The sequence below is a fragment of the Carassius carassius genome, chromosome 23 (assembly GCF_963082965.1).
Source record: "Carassius carassius chromosome 23, fCarCar2.1, whole genome shotgun sequence".
Taxonomy (NCBI): Eukaryota; Metazoa; Chordata; class Actinopteri; order Cypriniformes; family Cyprinidae; genus Carassius; species Carassius carassius.
Window position 1 is genome coordinate 28,293,495 of NC_081777.1, and position 20,989 is coordinate 28,314,483.

At 37.1% G+C, this 20,989-nt stretch overlaps 1 protein-coding gene across 3 annotated transcripts in view; it reads left to right on the forward strand.

Annotated features, from left to right (window-relative positions):
- LOC132101694 (SH3 and multiple ankyrin repeat domains protein 3-like) overlaps nt 1-20,989 on the forward strand; it is a 229,905-nt gene that overhangs the window by 37,374 nt on the left and 171,542 nt on the right. The window lies entirely within an intron of this gene.

Consider the following 20,989-nt stretch of genomic DNA (forward strand, 5'->3'; position numbering starts at 1 on the left):
ATTATCACTGTTTGGTAAGCTACTTTCAAAAAATAATTAATTACTATTAATAATTGCATCATCAATATTGTATTTAAATTACTTTACTAATTACTCTGTCTGAAAACTAACTTAGTTAATCAATAAGTAACTTAATTATTCAAAGCGCTAATTAGACTAATTCGAAATTAAACTATTTATTCTCTCAATTTGAGTGAAACAGAATAGTTTAGCCTTTTAGCTTTAAAACAACAGTTATACTTAAACATTAAAAAAAAAAAACCTTCTTTGGTTAACAAATAGAAATACTCTGAATAACAACATATCTGAATAACAAAAAAGCTTAAGAAAAGTTAAACAATACATTTCAGTTTGGCAAGAAAAGTCCAACTAGTAAAATCCGTACAGGTTTATGTAAAAATAACACGTTAACTAATGTTTCCTAGGTAAGAATCAATTACATAAATGATCTTCTTTACTGAATAAAGCCGTGTCAGATCGCGCTGTTCTTCCTCATAGCAGTACTTCTTTCAAAATGATGAAAATTAGACGAATCTTGATTTTTATTTTTATTTCTTTTTTTTATCTATTTTTGTATTTAGATGAGGGTGTTTGCCCGCAGGTAACTGCGTATAATGAGCTCAGATACGGAAAAGACTGTACCTTGCATTATTTACATATGGATTACATAATCAGAGAATATTCGTTTTCGATTTGAATTCATTGATTTAAAATAAGACTCTTCAAGCTCAGATACGGGAAAGACTGTACCTCGCTTTAGTTTCATATGGATTACGTAATCAGAGAATATTAATTTTCGATTTGAATTTGTTGATTTAAAAGTAGACACAAGGTTTCTATAGACATATTTCTCATGTCTCTGTGTCAAATATTCGCTGAGTTTGTGACAAGAAGAAAGTTGCTCATGGAGACCTAGACGGCAGAAAGCGCAATCTGTTAGTTTTGTTTATTTATTTATAATGTTTTGTTGTTATTGTCAGTGTACACAAATAAAAGTAGGCCCTTTTAAGATTCGATTGATTTTAGTCTTATCTGTATCTGAGTATATAAGGTTTCTCTGTGAATCAGGAAAAAGACGCTGCATTCAATTTTAACTTTAGACGGTGAATTTAGATTTCAAATTCAATATTAATTTTAGAACTTTTGAAATTATTTACTGTATGTAACACAAGTGCTTTATAAGTAACTATAATTAAATTAACTAAAAATTAGCAGTAATCCCTTACTTTACTTTTTCAGTGGATAAGTAATTTAATTACAGTTACTTAGTAACACGTTACACCCAACACTGGCCATTATTCAGGTTTAAATTAAGATTATGTCAAATGGTATATGTTTCTTTTCTCAGCGATGGACCAATAGGTATTACATAATGGGGATTTTTTTTATGTAATTTCAAAGTGATTTCTGTGGCTAATTTCTTCAGAAAGAAATCATTCAAATTAATGCATTTTAAATAAAAAATGTGCTTTTTAGTTGTGCCAATGTCTCAAATTAGATCCTGATGTCAATATTTAAAGTTTAAATTTAGGTGTCACATGGTACCTGTTACTTTTCTCAAAGATGGAGCAATCAGTGATTACATGATTATACATGATTTATATCTTTTGCAGATTGCCGTGACAAATAATTTTTTGTTTTAGTTTTTTTCAGAAATCATTCTTATTCAAAAATATGCATTTTAGTTGTACTAGTGTCTCAAATTATTTAGGTTTAAATTAAAGCTGCAGTAGGTAACTTTTGTAAAAATAATTTTTTTTACATATTTGTTTAACCTGTCATTATGTCCTGACAGTAGAAAATGAGACAGATAATCTGTGAAAAAATCAAGCTCCTCTGGCTCCTCCCAGTGGACCTATTGCCATTTGCAGAAATACACCGCTCCCGGTAAGAAACAACCAATCAGAGCTGCAGTCCGTAACTTTTGTTGTGTTCAAAATTTACAAAATATATATAATAATCAAGTACACCATGAATCCATTTTCCAAACCGTGTTTTTAGCCTGTCTTGAATCACTAGGGTACACCTATAATAAGTGTTTATATTCGGACTATTTTAGATTGCTTCGGGTAGGTACCGCGGCGGAGTAACCCAGTACCTTTGTGATTCTTCATAGACATAAACAGAGAGAAGTAGCTCCGGCTACAATGTTCTTCCGCAAGACATAAGCAGTTCTGTTTATTAACCGCTAGAGCGTCAAAAGTTACCGACTGCAGCTTTAAAGGGTTAGTTCACCCAAAAATGTCTCAACTTAACATTCTGTCATTAATTACTCACCTTCATGTCATTCCAAACCCGTAAGACCTTCCTTCATCTTCAGTACACAAATTAAGAAATTTCTGATGAAATATGAGCACTTTCTAACCCTGCATAGACTGCAACACAACTGACACATTCAAGGCCCAGAAACGTTGATAAGGGCATCATTAATGTGACTCTAATTTTATGAAGCTTCAAGAATACATTTTTTGGGCTAAGAAAACAAAAATAACTTTATTCATTTTGTCTCTGTTTTTGGATTTAATCAAAAATATCTTAATTTGCATTCTGAAGATGAATGAAGGTCTTGCGGGTTTGGAACGACATGAACATGAGTAATTAATGACCGAATTGTCATAAGGGGGTGAACTATCCCTTTAAGGTGATGTCATACGTGTTACTTTTCTCAGCGCTGGACCAATCAATGATTACTTGATGGGGATTTTAATATCATTTAACTGATATTGCAGTGGCAAATAATTTTGTTTTCTTCAGAAAGAAATTTTTGTAATTAATTGATATAAAAAAATATGCTTTTTAATTATAACAGTGTCTAAATTTAGACATCCTGAAATGAAAATGGCAACCCTATGTAGTATTTGGTTTTCTAAGCCACCTAGAGCACTGCAGAGGAAGTTTGTGCCTTGTAGAAAACAGTTATTAGCTAGCTTAATGGTTTCTGGAATGCTCAAGATGTTGAGGTGTCATTGAGCTGTTTAGGTGGATGGTGATGATGATTACGACGACGGTAATCATGAGAAGCATGAAGCTCTGGAAGCGTTTACATGACCGTAACCTCCTCTGCTCTTCACAGATCAACAACACTTCTCATAAACACACACTGTGATGCACTGCGATTACTAGCCAGTCCAATCAACTCCCCTCTCATCATGCTAATGCTGCTGTTTTTGGCCCGTCTGGCCTCCACGAATGAGATCTCCTCTCATCTCTCTTGAAGAGTCAGAGTTATGGCCTAAATCAAAATGAGCCATTAGCGCAATAAATGGAAATCAATGTTGGCTTCGTACCAATTTCGGCATCATCATGTCAGTCTGAATCCTCTATTCCATTCAATTAAACGAGAGCCTTTCTTTAGATGACGGCGATAATACCACATGTCTGACAGCGTCACCCTGTGTGACCGTATTACTGCGGTCAATGAAACGAAAAAGTCCAAATCAATGAATAATCCACACTAGTGTTTATTAAAGGGTTAGCTCCCCAATTCTTCCTAAAATTTTAATTCTGTCAGCATTTGTTCACAGTTATGTCATTCTAATGATGTTTTTTATTATTATTATTATTCACTGGAATACAAGTGGATTTTTAGCAGAATATTCATGGTGCTTTTTAGTGTATAATGAAAGTGGATCTTGATAATGTAAACTCTGTAGACACTGAGGACACAAATATTCAGATAAGAGCTTGAACAATATGGGTTTTCCAATTCGTTTTTAATTTTGTCTTGAATACGTGTTGAGACGTGCTGCATTTGGTCTCGTACTCTATCGCATACGTTGTCATTGTTGTGCGCTTGCTTAGACCTTTGTTGTGATAAACGGTAAAGTGTGTTCAAGTGCCAGCCAAGAGCGTGTAAAGAAATACCCTTTGTGAGAAGCAGTTAAATCAGCGGGAGTTAAAAGCAGATCGTAAGTGTATTTATTTCTTGTCTCATTAGTGTTTAGCACAGTTGTCGTTGCTAGGAAACACTTGTTTATTTACTGTGTTGAGACGTGCTGCGTTTGGTCTCGTACTCTATCGCATACGTTGTCATTGTTGTGTGCTTGCTTAGACCTTTGTTGTAATAAACAGTAAAGTGTGTTCAAGCGCCAGGCAAGAGAGTGTAAAGAAATACCCTTTGTGAGAAGCAGTTAAATCAGCGGGAGGTAAAAGCAGATCGTAAGTGTATTTATTTCTTGTCTCATTAGTGTTTAGCGCAGTTGTCGTTGCTAGGAAACACTTGTTTGTTTACTGTGTTGAGATGTGCTGCATTTGGTCTCGTACTCTATCGCATACGTTGTAATTGTTGTGCGCTTGCTTAGACCTTTGTTGTGATAAACAGTAAAGTACGTTCAGCTGAATTCAATTTTCCGTTTTGTCGGGTTTAAAAAAGATTAGTATACCGCGGCAGCGGTCGCGGCAGCCCTCCAGTTAAGCCCTCCTCGTGTGCAGACCGAAGAGTGTAAAGACCATCGACTCTACCGTGCGACTCCACCGGGCAGGGACACCGGCAAGGAATATAAGTATTGTTTCGATTAATCTTTTTCCTTCTTGTTTCATTTCTGTTTCAGTTGGTTTTTTTGTTTATAACCAAATCTTACTATGTGTTTCCAGATCCCTACTATCACTACCACTCGCAAACCACACATCACACAATATAGACAGCGCAATCTTAACAACCTGCACACTTTGCCTATATCTGCTAATACACTACTTTCTCTTTCTATTGGTCTCTGGAATTCCCAGTCTGCTGTAAACAAAGCCGATTTCATTACTTCTATTATTAGTCATTCAAAGCTTAATCTCATGGCCCTAACAGAGACCTGGATCAAACCAGAGGACACTGCTACACCTGCTGCACTCTCCAATAATTTCTCATTTTCCCACTCCCCCCGTTTGACTGGAAGAGGTGGAGGTACTGGTCTGCTCATCTCTAATGATTGGAAATTAAATCCTTTACCATCTTTGGGTATCAACAGCTCCTTTGAATCTCATTCAGTTACTGTTACCTACCCTTTTAAAATACATTTTGTAGTTGTCTATCGACCCCCAGGACCACTGGGTAACTTTTTGGATGAATTAGATGTGTTGCTCTCAACCTTTTCTGAGGATGGTACTCCCCTAGTTATGCTTGGAGATTAGAACATTCATCTAGATAAACCTCTGTATGCTGATTTCCACACTCTGCTTGCCTCTTTTGATCTCAACCGAGTGTCAACTACTGCTACTCACAAATCAGGCAACCAACTGGACCTTATTTATACACGACACTGCTCTACTGATCATGTTCTGGTTACTCCACTGCACACGTCGGATCACTTCCTCCTCACTCTTAAAGGGACTCTAAGTAGGAATTACTCCCATCTAGTGGTGAAATTGTATTTTGCATTCAAACTAATTTTGCTCTCCAGCGCCTCGCTTTTTCAAATGCGCGTTGCATCTACGGTAGGCGATATGTACCAAAAAGCTTTGACAGGATGTCTTCTAATAGCACTTCGTTTTGGCGACGATGTTTTCTACTCCTGTGGCGCGGCATATGTATGGTCCATAATAAGAATGCAATCCAGACTTCTAAACTTGCCGGTGCAGTTTCAAGCGCCTCTCACTGCTCTGCACCTGCATTTCTGGCTCTGACCGAAAACGCGTTGTGGAAACGCGTTGGCTTAGTACTTTTTGTCCCTCTCTGCTATTATAGTTTTGCAAGATGGCGGAACTACATGGAAGCCTCCGTCGACCTACCCGTCCCATGTATATAAAGATAATAAATTCTTCATTTACGAGGATTAGTTTAAACATTGGCATAGGTATTTGTACACCATTGTGGACATATTTATGAATAAAAATATTGATTTTAGATAATAAAATACCTAAAAAGTTACTTATTGTCCCTTAAACCTCAACATGGTCCCTGACACTTCACTTACCCCTCCACATGTCATCTTTTTTTACCCTCCCGGCTTTCTGCAATGGTTTCATCTTCACTTCCTTCCCCTAAACTGTTTGCATCTTTGGATGCCAACAGTGCTACTGATGCTTTCTGCTCCACTCTTACAGCTTGTTTAGACACTGTTTGCCCCTTATCTTCCAGGCCAGCCCGTAACACCCCTTCTGCCCCTTGGTTATCTGATGTTCTACGCGAACACCGTTCTAAGCTTATAGCTGCTGAAAGGGTGTGCCGCAAATCCAGAAATACTACTGACCTTAATATGTATCAGTCACTCCTATCTTCTTTCTCTGCTAATGTCTCCACTGCTAAAATGACATACTACAATAACAAAATTAACAATTCGTCTAACTCTTGCATGCTTTTTAAAACATTTTCCTCACTTCTTTGTCCTCCTCCTCCCCCTCCTGCTTCATCTCTAATAGCTGACGACTTTGCAACGTTTTTCATTAATAAAATTAAACACATTAGTGAACAATTTTCCACACCACAATCAGTCAAGCTCATATCACCAGCAAACTTACACTCATTTACATCCTTCTCTTCACTCTCTGAGGCAGAAGTCTCAAAACTCATCCTTTCTAATCACCCTACAACTTGCCCGCTTGATCCTATTCCATCTCATCTCCTTCAAGCCATTTCTCCTGCAGTTGTACCTGCACTCACTCACATCATCAACACATCCCTCCACACTGGTGTTTTTCCCTCATCATTTAGACAGGCACGTATAACTCCACTACTTAAAAAACCCAACCTCAATCCTTCTCTTTTAGAGAACTACAGACCAGTTTCCCTTCTTCCTTTCATTGCAAAAACACTTGAACGAGCTGTGTTCAACCAAGTCTCTACATTTCTCACACACAACAACCTCCTTGACAGCAACCAATCTGGCTTCAGAAGTGGACATTTAACTGAGACTGCCTTGCTCTCAGTTGTTGAAGCTCTAAGACTGGCAAGAGCGGAATCCAAATCTTCAGTACTTATCCTGCTTGATCTGTCCGCTGCTTTTTAACCACCAGATCCTCCTATCAACCCTACTGGCAAAAGGTATCTCAGGAACCACACTTCAATGGCTTGAGTCTTACCTATCAGACAGGTCCTTCAAAGTATCTTGGAGAGGTGAGGTATCCAAGTCACAACATCTAACTACTGGGGTGCCTCAGGGCTCAGTTCTTGGACCACTTCTCTTCTCTGTCTACATGGCATCATTAGGTTCTGTCATTCAGAAACATGGCTTTTCATACCACTGCTATGCTGATGACACTCAACTCTACCTCTCATTCCATCCTGATGATCCGACGGTAGCTATTCGCATCTCAGCTTGTCTAACAGACATTTCTTCCTGGATGATGGACCATCACCTTCAACTCAACCTTGCCAAGACAGAACTGCTTGTGATTCCAGCAAACCCATCGTTTCATCACAATTTCACCATCAAGTTAGGCACTTCAACCATAACTCCTTCGAAAACAGCTAGAAGCCTTGGAGTTATGATTGATGATCAGCTGACTTTCTCAGACCACATTGCTAAAACTGTCCGATACTGCAGATTTGCTTTATTCAACATCAAGAAGATCAAGCCCTTTCTTTCGGAACATGCTGCACAACTCCTTGTTCAAGCTCTTGTTCTGTCCAGGCTGGACTATTGCAATGTGAATACATGTCACACCTCTGTTTATCAATTTGCACTGGCTTCCAATAGCTGCTCGTATAAAATTCAAGGCATTGAAGTTTGCCTACGAAACTACCACTGGCTCTGCACCCATTTACCTAAATTTGTTACTTCAGACTTTTGTGCCCTCTAAAAGCTTGCTTTCTGCAAGTGAACGTCGCTTGATTGTGCCATCCCAAAGAAGCACAAAGTCACTTTTACGGACTTTTAAATGAAATGTTCCCTCCTGTTGGAATGACCTCCCCAACTCTATACGGTCAGCTGAGTCCTAAGCCATCTTCAAGAATCGGCTTAAAACAAATCTCTTCGATCTTTATTTGACCCTCTAACTTTAACACTCACTATTCTAATTCTATTCTTTAAAAAAATATAACCACCTTTCTAATCTTTTTATATTCTATTTTCTTTTAATTAATTATGCAATTGTATGTGTGTGTGTGTATGTGTAAAGACCTCTAACACTAGCTTGCTCTATTCTTTTTTTATTCTATCTGTTTTCTTTATATTATATTATTTAAAATCCCATGCTAGGTGTACTGTGTTAACCTAACTGAGACTTGTTATAGCACTTATATATCATTTCTCTTTTTGTTGTTTTGATTGCTTCCACTGTCCTCATCTGCAAGTCGCTTTGGATAAAAGCGTCTGCTAAATGAGTAAATGTAAATGTAAATGAATATTAGTTTGCTTTTTTGCTCTCAAGCTCCAAAAATGACAAATAAGTATCATGAAACATTAAAATGTCCTGTAGTCTTCTGAAGCCATATGATAGCTTTGTATGAGGAACAGAGCAGAATTTAAGTTGTTATTTACTGATAATCCTTGAAACTATTCTTTAATGCTTGCTTTGGATACAGTTTTAGTAAATTGATTCATTTGGATCGTTCATTTTAAGAAACCTGTTCAAATTCTTCTGTCATGTAAACAGTAATTTTAATAGCTATTTTTATTTCATTTTATTTTTTATTTACACAAATTGTCCTGTGGAAAAGTTATTTAAAAGTTTGTAGAAATCCAAAAAGTAAAAGAAAAACAAAGAGATGGTTACATCTATGTACCTCTATGATAACCTCTATGTATTTATTTATGCATTTGTATTGCATATATATATATATATATATATATACATACACACGAAAAAACACACACACACACATGTATATATATATATATATATACATACACACGAAAACACACACACACACACACGTATATATATATATATATATATATATTTGTTTAATTTAAATATTTATTTATTTATTTGTCTTGGTATAGCCATGGCAGCCAATTTGTTCTGGTTTAGCTGTTTGAATGCAGTACACAGAGGTAATTAATAAATATATATGAATATATAAATGAATGCAATTATCAAGCAAACAACTTCACAATTCTGGACCCCTTGGGATAGACTGAATTGCACTTTCATTTGTTGTGCTGACCTCTCCTGATGGGTGCACACGCAGATGATCAAACATCTACAAATGCGCGTGCCTGCACATGCTCGCAATCCCACGCACATATGAACTGTCAATTTGTGGCATGTGTGCAGTGGTGTGTGTTCCGGTCAAGCATTAGCCTAGTTTTCAGTCATTCACTCTGTTTTTACTGAGCCAAGATGAAACTTAATGCACTGTATGTGTGTGTTTAGTGAAGCCTGGAGGTCAGAGATGGTCATATGACTGACGGTAAAAAGACATCTGTCTTTAGCAGAGACAAGAAGCCCTCAGTGCTGAAGCAGCTGATGTTAATGTGGAAATGAGAAGTTATCATTGCATTACTGAGCTCGTAAAGATGCGTACAGCTTGACCCCGGTCAACCCCATCACAGTCTCACCTGAGCTGCATTACAGAGCTGACAGGACACACTGCAGGCCCAGCTGTGTGTTAGCAAGTTCTGCTCTCCAGAGAACGAAACGAGGAGGAGGAGAGGAAAAGAACTAGAGCGTGTAGACAACAGCCTCCTGATGCACGCAAACACACTTTATACTGTATTTGCAACATGCGCATTTGCATCTGTCTTTCTTTCTGTCTGTTTGTCCATCCATCTATCATTCTGTCTAATATTTTGTCTATCAATCTCTCATCTTGGCACTATATGTTTTGATTCCCTAAAGAATCAGTTAATAAGAGTCAATTGTTTGTGAACTGGACAACACTAGTGACGCTATGTAGTTTGCTGTTGTGTGCAGCCTCTGAGAACAATAGAAAAATTTGTTTTTTTTAAATGTTTTTTTGTATTATTATTACACACCCTTCTTATCTGTATTTCATTCATTGATATTTATTAAACTCATTCATACATTCCATAGCTCACTCATCCATTTTTCACTGTCAGTATAAACTGGAGGGTGTACTGGCGAGTGTGTTGAATGTTAAAATCTGAAATCTGAACTGCTTCTATCTGTCTCACTCACATTCACCCCATTCCTCTCAGACTGTGTGTGTGTGTGTGTGTGTGATACTGAAGTCTCTGTATCCACCCTGAGCTAGTACAGGTTTGGAGCTGCTTGTTTGGAGAAACGTGTTCTGGCTGCTAACTCGTGTCAGTGTACAGGGCCAGTGTATATCTGTCTGCACATACATTCCTTCTTTTCTTGTTAAAAGTAAATGTGGCATGTTTGACTTGTGCTCTCTGCCTCACCTTTATCTGATTTAACCTCTCAATATCTCTCTACACATCAATCCCTCGTTCCTGATCTCCAGTCATCTTCCCTTTGACTTTCACCTTACTCTTCTCCTGCCACACCTGAGGAAGCTCATTACTGACAGTCAACCTCCAGCGCAGAACACTCGTCTGACTCATCCCTCCATCAGACAGACAGAGAGAATATCTTATATATACTGTGTTTGTCCTCTTAGCCCAACAAGGCCGTTTCATTTGATTGTGTGAGTTGTGACATATAAAGAACACTTAGGGTGTTTTGACACTGATGTCAAAGGTTGCGCATCCGTACATTGGTGCCTGCCCTTTTTTACAGAGTTACTGTATGAGCAATGAACCGAACCAACCAGATACAGGATCACAACATTGCAAACTTGTATTTAAACCAAACAAAAGTATTTGAAAATCATACAAAATGGCAACATTGTGAATTTAATAGCTTTACTAAGGGGAAGAACTGCAATCCCATGAAGTGTTGCAAATTACATGATTGAATATAAAACTATACTTATGCATATAGAAAGAATATATTTTCTGTTTATTGCAAATATGTAGTTTTACAGTGTAGAGAGAATTTTTACTGGAGGAGAATTCTTTACATATTCATCGGGTTTATGTAGTTTTTCACCAGGAATTCATCTGTTAATTTTTTTTTTTCTGAAATAATGAAACTGATAGTTTCAGCAAAAGCATACAGTATATAATCAATTAGCCTACTATCTTTAAAGGTTTATAAATTATTATAAAAAATCCTCATATGGAGTAAATGAATGGGATTTTTCCTTCTGTAATCCAACTAATATTTGATCTGTCACCTGGTAGAAGCTAAATAAATCAGACAGTTGTTAACCATGGAACAAACAAAATTTATTTGGTATTAAGAAACCAAAATTGTCAAATTTCCTGTTCGGTCTGAGTCATAATTAGTGTCATAATAAATTTTGCGAATTGTTGGACTTATTCAGTTCAAAGTAATATAATTACTTTTTAATGTTTGATTTTTAAGGACTTTTTGTTTGTGCAAAATCCGTTTAGAATTACTGTGCTTAACTCTGTTGGAGTTATGTTTATTGTCGTTGGATGTCTGTCATTTCATCTAGTGATTCAGAAGGGATAAGGATCTATTTCTCACTTGTCTAATACTTAGATGTAGATATTTTGCAGTATTTCCATAATGATTAAATTTTCAGGTCAGATTGGATTCTAGCCTAGCGTGAACCACCAACTGCTATGTTTTGTCAGTAATGTTTAAATCCACAATGAAGGTGCACCAGGCAGTCAGAAGATTTGCACACAATAAGAAATTTAGCCTTCATTACAGAAATTGACAGCTTAGATGAGGTGAAGCATTGTGACAACAACAAACATTTCTATCCTGACAGAACTAGATTTCTCAGAGGATGACTGAGTTAACTGCAGAAAGTAGGTAATTTGTTATTTACACCGATGTGTTCGATTCAAATAGGATTGAAATGACAAAGTGCGTTTGTGAAACACGACTTTACTGACCTGAGGGAACTAGTCTTTCAATAGGGCTATAGTTTATTTCAGAATGAGTTTCCCACACAGAAATAAACAATATAAGACATGGAGCATAATGATACAGTGTTTGAGTGATATTACAGACCTGCTAACAACAGCGAGAGAAGAGTGCAGCCTCATATGAGTGTGCATTTTGGCTTTTGTGGTTTCTTCTCTTGTAACACACCTTGAATGCAGTGTGTGTGTGTGTGTGTGTGTGTGTGTGTGTGTGTGTGTGTGTGTGTGTGTGTGTGTGTGTGTGTGTGTGTGTGTGTGTGTGTGTGTGTGTGTGTGAGAGAGAGAGAGAAAGAGTAAACAAGACTGCAGCAAATGTCTGTATGCATGCTTATTAAATATATCATATGCAAATATAATTTAGTGAGGTTAACTAGTTTCTTATCCTTTCTTGATTCCTTCTTCTTTCACTGAAAGGCTGCATATTTCCTTCTTTCCTTCCTTCCATCTTAGGAAAGCTTCAAATTCCTTCCCTCCTTTCTTTCTTGCGTCATACCTTCCATCCTTCTAAGAAAAGCTCTTTCTTCCTTTCTTTCTTTCTTTCTTTCTTTCTTTCTTTCTTTCTTTCTTCTCAGAAATCTGTCATTAAATTCCTTCCTTCTTTCTTTCCTTTCTTAAATGTCTGTAAATTATTTCTTTCTTTCTTTCTTTCTTTCTTTCTTTCTTTCTTTCTTCTTTTCTATATAGACACCCTGGCTGATATAATGTTGTATCACAGCTGTTTCCAAGCAGTCTGAATGCACAATAATTTAATCAACCAATCACACGTCCAGCCTTAGACATCAAAAAGAAAGAGAGAAAAGCATTACCACTCTGGTTTTCGGCTGGCCAATCACTTTAAGCTGGAGGCGGAGCTTCTTGTAGTCACAGTTGTATCTGTTCTGGTCAATGAGCATGCTGCAGTCAACTGCATAGTGAGTGTGTGTGTGTGTGTTGTCAGAACGTGGATCTGTTTCATCACTGCTCTCTGTGGGACACACACCATCAGCACGAAAGAATGAGAGTGAATGAATAAACGTGAGCTTTTTCTTTACTGGCTCAACCCCAAATGGTCTCCCCCTCCCCTCCTCAAAACTACCGCCACATCTTCCCCTCTTCCTCCTTTTTCTCCTCCCTCTCTCCTTCCTGTTCCCTCCCCATCACCGCATCCTGCAAAATCAGCCCTTCATCACACCCCAGACACTAGCGTGTGTGTGCGTGTGCGAGAGAGAGAGTGTGAGCGGGCAGCACTCTGGCGAGACGTGAGTGTGTGGAGAGAGAAAGAGAGAGGGGACGAGGAGGAGAAGACAGGGTGATAGGTGAGAGGGCATGTGGTGGATGAGTGTGTGATGAGAGGAGATGGGGGGAGCACTCGGACGGAGAGACGGCAGAGAGCGGAGAAGCAGGAAGCCGCTCAAGGACGTCAAGAAGTCCAAAATCAACAGTAAGGTATCCCTTTCTCGATCTGACACTTCTCTATGTGTCTGTCTCTTCTCGTCTGTCTTGTTTAGAATGTGTAAGAGTGTGTGTGTGTGTGTGTGTGTGTGTGTGTGTTTGTAGCATTGCATTCCATCAGTGTGTGTATGAGGATTATAGCAGAGTAACTTCCCTTTGAGTGTGTGAGACAGTTTGGCACAGAGAGACAGAACTGGCCCCAGGCTCAACAATAAGGATTTTCTTCTGCTGTCGATGTTCATTTAATGGTCAAATATCATTAAAAAAAATTATGTGATGCAACTCTGGGACAGGTGTAAATTCATACACAGTTTTGCTTGCATACTGTGTGAAATGTAACTGTTTGCTTTTAATTTAGACATTTTGACACATACTATTCTGTGCAATTAATTGAGATGTTACCAAATCCATATATTTGCTCCAACATTGTTACCAATTTAGGTGCTTTCATTATTACATTACATTTTATATAGCGCTTTTCTAGGCACTCAAAGCGCTTTACATAGTCTGGGGGTATCTATTGACCAGCGAGAATCTCCACAAGAACCTTACATATCAACACAATTTGCTAAAACTATTTGACCATTTAACATCCAGTTGGCTGAAATTAAGGATGTACAATATATCTGTACCATATTGGTTGGTATAATATGTAATTTTTTTTCAGCCAATATTGGTAATAGTGTAATAGTGTAAATGTGTAATAGTGCATGGCTATTATTCCTATTTTTAAATTTGGACTGGTCGTTCTATAATACGGTACTCAGTTTGTCTGTAAAAAATATTTTATTTTAAGTATATTTTTTTAAGTTGTATTTTTTATTATAATATTTTAACAACACTTAAATATAATATTTATTAAATATATATAATATATATATTTATTCTAGTTTTAAGTATTTTATTTATATTTATTTAGACAAAGTGCAATTTTAAATATTTAGTATTTATCGTTATACAGTTTACAATACAGTACATTAATACTTATCACCAGCCATTACATGAAAATAACTACCAGCTTGCGGTCATTATTACTTTTTATCAGTGTTTTATCATTTTTACTAATTATCAGTGTTTCTTTTATTTTAAATTTTGTTTTCATTTTAATTAATTCACTTTTAATTTGTGCTTTTGTCATTGATATTAGTAATTTCTTTTTAGCTTTTTTAAATTTATTTTTTTTATGTATTTCAGAATTTCAAGGTAGTCATTTTATCATTTCAGTGAAAATTATTTGTCTAATTTTTTTTTTTAAGTTTAAGTGTGTTTTCATGTAAAATTATATATATTTTTTATTTCAGGTTCATTTCATTTAGAATTTTAACCATTTTTGATATAGTTAGGATTAACTACACTGCAGCTTATTGTATTGGCCAGAATGTTAATATCGGTGCATCCTTAGTTCAAATATATCTGATTCCAAATCCAAACGTTTGCATAATTTAAAAGTTATGAGTTATAAGTTAGAGTTCAGGCCATAAAACTGTCCTTAGACAGAGACAAAGTCTTTCACTCCAAAACACTCTTTTATCAGCATGTGTTCAGTGTTGCATAAAATGTCAAGACAGCAGTGGAGCTAAAGTGTAACTGCATGTGAGTGTTTAAGGTGTGAACAAGAATGATTCAAGCATTGAAGTTTACAGCATCAAGCATTTCCAGTGTAGTCCCCCATTTTTTACTGTTTTCGTTCTTGCTTGCTCGTCCTTTGAATGCCATTCCCGGAATTCTGATTGTGTGTGGTGCCTTCACCAGGATTTGACAGCGTGCTGATCCGCGGTCTTGACGAAAATGACACAGGCTGTGATGCGTAATCTCTTGATCCTGTGAAGTGACTGATGGGAGATTTAACGAGGCCTCGGAGTGGCAGCCGCTGGCGCGATGGCACGATCAGACAGAGTGTGGAGAGTGGAGTCAGTCAGAGATGACAGATTTGGGAAAACAGTACTGGAATGTTTGGGAAACTCTTTCCTTTAGGGACTTGTGAGGGCTTCTTCCCACTCTTTTTAGACTGATGAATCCATACAGTACAGATTACCTTTACACCTCATATTAGCTTGGGTTTTGGGTGACTGGATCAAAAACTGGACCACAAAAAGGCAGGTATATGTGCACCTAAGATTTGTATATTGTTCAAAAGTTCGGGGTCTGGAAGGTTTTTTTTATTTATTTATTTATTTTTTTATAAAGACTCCTCTGCTCACCAAGGCTGTATTTATTTATTTTTCAAAAGTACAGTAAAATCAGTAATATATTTAAATGTTAATGCAATTTTAAATAGCTTTTCAAATATATTTAATATATTGTAAAAGTACACAAACACATATTTTGAAAACAAACTTGATCACAATTAATACATTTGACAGCCCTAGAAAAATCTGATAATATTAGTGTATACTGTACATCTGTCATTGTTTTATGTCTATAATTAACTGCCCTTGCAACAAAGGCTACGATAGCAGTTTATAAAGATTTAAAGAACTAAAATAATGTGCATGTAATGTAATGTACAAGCAATAGTTCATCTGGTTTTGTTGAGATCTCTTCTGAAACTCTAGAAAAGAGACATATGAGATTACAAAGATGTTTTGTTTGAGAAGCATTTGCTTTAGGCAAATATCACCATTTGAGCTTATTTTAATTTCATTGCTGTTTTATGAAAATGAAATATGTTTGATATCTCAGGATGTTTTTTATATGCCACTTTTTTTTTCTGTGAAAGCACTTAAAACTGCAATGTAATGTATTGTAATGTATTTGTCTGTATATATGCATGTCTTAGTTAGTTAGCAAGCAGTATATTCATTCCACACGAGAGCGTGAGTTAAATCTAACAGAGCATGAACTAGTTTGCTCCATATCACCAGCTGTGACCACAGCCAGTAATGTTCTACCGTATACGTTCCACTGTACTGTACTGTAGTCTGTGACATGTATCTTAGATTGGATGCGGTTCAAAACAAACTTGTTTTGAGTTTACAGTTGTTATCAAATGGTCTCAGGGTGGTTAAATGTGAAAGGTTACTGATTTGGGCCAGAATTGAGGCCTTGAGTGAGACACTTAACCTCAGCTTACTCCAGGAGGACTGACCCTATTATACTCCACTTTAATTAAATCATCTGCTAAATGATTACTTATATATTTATGAGAGAGGCTTTTGAAATGCCTTTCAGGTTTTCAAGAGAGTATACATGTTAATATTATATACTGAAAGTTATATAGTAGAAGAAATAGTTGTATGGTTAAATTCAGTTTAATTCTTTTGAAGTGCTATTGAAATACCATGCATGTGAGTTTGGAGAGAGAGCATAGAGCTGTGAATAGCGTCCCATTCACTGAACTGTCCCGGGAATCTTTTATCGGTCCTGCCCTGCGGCTGACCATTACACGACCTAATTAAATCAGAGTGAGGTCCAGTACAGCCACAGAGTACTTACACATCAGCTGCTCATAACACACACACACACTCACACAGGGCTTCATTTCATCAGAAGTACTTAAACGTTTAGAATCACTCATACATATACTCATACTCATATACTGTATTCATAACAGCTAGTCTATGAAGCATCCATCCATCGTTATACAGCTTCAACTATTCAGGAGACATGCAGGATACACCTTGCAGTGTTTAATGGAAAATACTTCATACATTAATTATCAAATTATTGCTGAATATGAGCAGCACTAAACATTCGGTGCTCATAATAACTGCTGTTTGACAGTCGCTTAAGGTCTAATGGAACTAACTTTCATCTTACATTGACAGCTATTACATATAAATGAAATTCTATAAAAATAAAATTGTGCGACTATCTATCTATCTATCTATCTATCTATCTATCTATCTATCTATCTATCTATCTATCTAATCTTTTATCAGTTATTCCATCTCTCCATCTATCTATCCATCCATCCATCATTTGTCCATCATTCTATCATTTTAACTGTTATTCCATCAATCCATCCATCTCTCTGTCCATTTATCCATCCATCCATTTTACCATCAATCCCTCCACAGTTCTAACATTTTATCTGTCATTCCACCTGTCTGTCCATCCATTCATTCATTGTTCTATGCATCCATGGTTCCATCCATCCTTTCATCCTTCATTATATCTTTTCATTTGTCATCCTGTCTTTTTATCCATCCATCATTCATTCATCCATGTGTAACACTCGTCCTACAGTCTACGTGTTCACTATGTCTCGGACCAGATCAGAAGTCTAGGTTCGCTCTTGAGCCAGTGTTGCAGCAAGACAAGGGAAATAATCACAAAAGACAGGTTTGTAGTTGAAAGGTAAGTAGTTTTTCTTTTATACTCAAAGGGTAAGTCTTTTTCTTATACACTTGTATTAGTTTGTGTAACGTTGGAGAAAACCAACAAACAAAGGGGAAAACAAAAAAACAAAAAAAAAACAAACAAAATGACAGCTTCAATAACAAATTCACAAAAGAAACCTCTTGAAATAAATCCCTTGGAATTAAAGATGTTTTACTCAAATTATGACTCCTTGTGCGTTATTTATTTCTATAATTAGATATTTAGTTAATTAATTCTAGTTCACTCAATTTAGCTGCTCTAATGCCTTAGCTGGATAGCTATCCACTTTCAAACAACCCTGCTTCTTATTTTCACATAAATGGTAAACAAAGTGTATGTTCAATACCAAAATGTTAAATTGTTCAACTCAATACCCTTTGTATTCACTCTTTTTTTTTTTTTAGAAAATTTCAATAAGAGATGGAAAAATAAAAAAAATAAAAACAAAACAGCAATAGAGATAATTTCAGATAAACGTCCAATGAATGACACACCAAATCAGAATCAGAAATGACTCAAACAATTAAATAGGACATTAGCTCAGTTCAGTATCCGTCCTGTTTCAATGTTCAGTTAAAGAATTGCAGATAGGCAACTCTGAGATGAAACAAGTGAGAGGAAGAAAAAAAAAAACCTTCTTGTTCACAGTTGCAATAACGTCCAGGGAAGGAAAAAATGATACGTGTGGTCCTACCACTTTGATGAAACATGAAATTGTCCAAGTTCAGGAAAAACCAGGTTGGCTCGCCAGTTTCCACCAATGTTGAGCACTCCTCGTTGATGGCAGAAACAGTTCTAACTCAGAACTCCTCGTTCACTTTCAAAGAGAGATATCAAGGACCGGAAACACAGAAAATATAGAGAAGGAAAAAAAAAAAAACCCAACCTTGCAAAGACAAGGCAGAAAAAAGATAATTAATTACAATTAATTCTCTTTAAACAGCATTTACACTTCAAATGGCAATTATCACAACAAATTCTTCAAAATTAATATATATACACACATTTACTAGTGCTTATACCCTTTTCAACCCTAATAGAAACAACTATGGGCTAAAAATGAAAAAATGTGACGTCTTAAAATGACGTGCACTCAATTAGCTTTTATAGCTCGTTCCACATGGCTAGCAAAACTCCACGTGAGCTGCGTTACACACATTACACTCATGACGTCAACAAATGTGCATAAAACATTTTTTAGCAGCAAATAAACTCTTAATTTACCACTTAAATCACATTTTCTAAGTATATTTCACAAGAATTATACAGATCAGTACCATTTAAGACCACAAAAGACTGAACAATACACAAACTATGACTAATTAAGGTAGTTTATGAACTCACTTACCAAGAATCAAGTGCTAATGATTAGAAATAATCCCAGATGAATTAAGAAAATCTTTTCGAACGCCGTTTTCGTCGGATGAATCAGCTCAACTTCTCGTTTAACCCTTGGATTCAATACAAATGCAATGACAACTATTTAAGCAACTCTTTCCTGTCAACTATGTCAATAATGGTCCTGATTTCAGTTATTGATCTAGGTTTTCTCACTTACTTTAATCTCACAACTGCAAATGAATCTGCATCACCGCTTCAGCAGCCATTTCACTTTTTTCTCCGTGACGAGACTCACTTCTCTAACCCGCGCTAGAAATGATGACGCAACCCACTCAGGGCGGAGCTAACCCGAATGGTTCAACTTATTTATTTTTCTAGTCTGTTACATTTATTGTTATTTATTGAGCAATATTTAATTTCTTAAACATTAAAATAAAGTAATTAAATATTTATATGAAAATCGTTCTTTTCTTTTTGTTTCATAGGTTCGATATGAGTAATAGTAACCTTGGTTACACCCTCCCCTCTGGAATATATGCACGTCCCGTTGCATCTACACGTGAATTACAGGGGCAACAACTGACTCTTCTAAAGAAGAACTAAAAGCTTCGTTTAAACCCTGCAACAAGGACTGAATCACTAAGGTAAGTGGATTCCCTAACTGGGGATATTCAAACTTTTTAGGGGGGTGTCTCTCTCTCTGCGAACGTCTAGGGGCAACATTGTCTTTAGGCTCAGTTTTCCTTTCTTCCTTTTGTGTGTCTTCAACACAACTCCTTTCAATTGAGATCAGATTTCCTTCTTTACTCTCGAACTCAGAATGGATTGGCACTGTCTCGTCCATTTGGGTAGAGTATTCATCAAGGAACTTAGAGCAATCCTCTGGTTCTGGTCTTTGTTCCACTGAGACATCTGGCTCAGAACAACTTGATTCAGGCTCATCCGATACTCCCTCCACAGGTTCCTCAGTGTTACTCTCCACAGGTTCCTGAGCAGGTAAGTTCTCCCTAATAGGATCAAGGACAGGCAAGTCGGATGCAACTTCTTGAACACGAGGTTGCTCAAGGCCTGTAATAATTTGAGTTTCAGAGCTCAATGTTCTTCCAGGTACATAACAGAGAATTTGCTCATCTTCTGACTCTGAGCATTCAGAAACAAACTCTGACTCCTTTGTCCCTTCATCATCAGGAGAAGCCCTGGTTCGAGGTCTTCGAACTTCTTTCTGCTTTGGTTGTTCCTCAGAGTTGCTTGGCCGCAAAAACCCACAAGGCAGCAATAAATCTCGGTGCAACGTCCGGGGAGGACCCCCTTTTCTCTCTGTTTGGACAGTATATACTGGCAGATCACGAACCTTTCTGACAACCACATGAACATCTTGTTCCCATTTATCAGCCAGCTTATGCTTTCCTCTCAATCGCACGTTCCTTACAAGAACTCTGTCACCCTCCTCCAATGTTGAAGCAACCACACGCTTATCAAATCTTCTTTTATTTCGCTCAGCTACCTTCCCAGCATTTTTAGTAGCCACCTCGTAACTCTCGCGCAACCGATTCTTAAGATCTCGTACGTATTGAGAGTGGGACTTGATGGGAGTGTCTGCTGGCAATCCAAAAGCCAGATCAACAGGTAGGCGGGGTTGTCGCCCAAACATGAGTTCATAAGGAGTGTACCCCGTGGTGTCATTGCGGGTGCAGTTATAGGCATGCACTAAGGGCTTTACGAACTCCTTCCAACGAGACTTCTTTTCGTTTTCCAGTGTCCCCAGCATCTGGAGGAGTGTACGATTAAATCGTTCCACTGGATTGCCCCTCGGGTGGTATGGGGTAGTCCTCACCTTGTGAATGCCTGCGACCTTACACAACTCCTTAATTGTGTGCGACTCAAAGTCTGCCCCTTGGTCACTATGTAGTTTCTCCGGAAACCCATAGTGCACCAAGAAATGGTCCCACAGGCTCTTAGCAACGATTTGGGCAGTTTGATTTCGAGTTGGTATTGCAACGGCATACTTCGTGAAGTGGTCCGTGATAACCAGTATGTTTTTGATGTTGCTTTGATCTGGCTCCAGGGACAGAAAATCTATGCACACCAACTCTAAG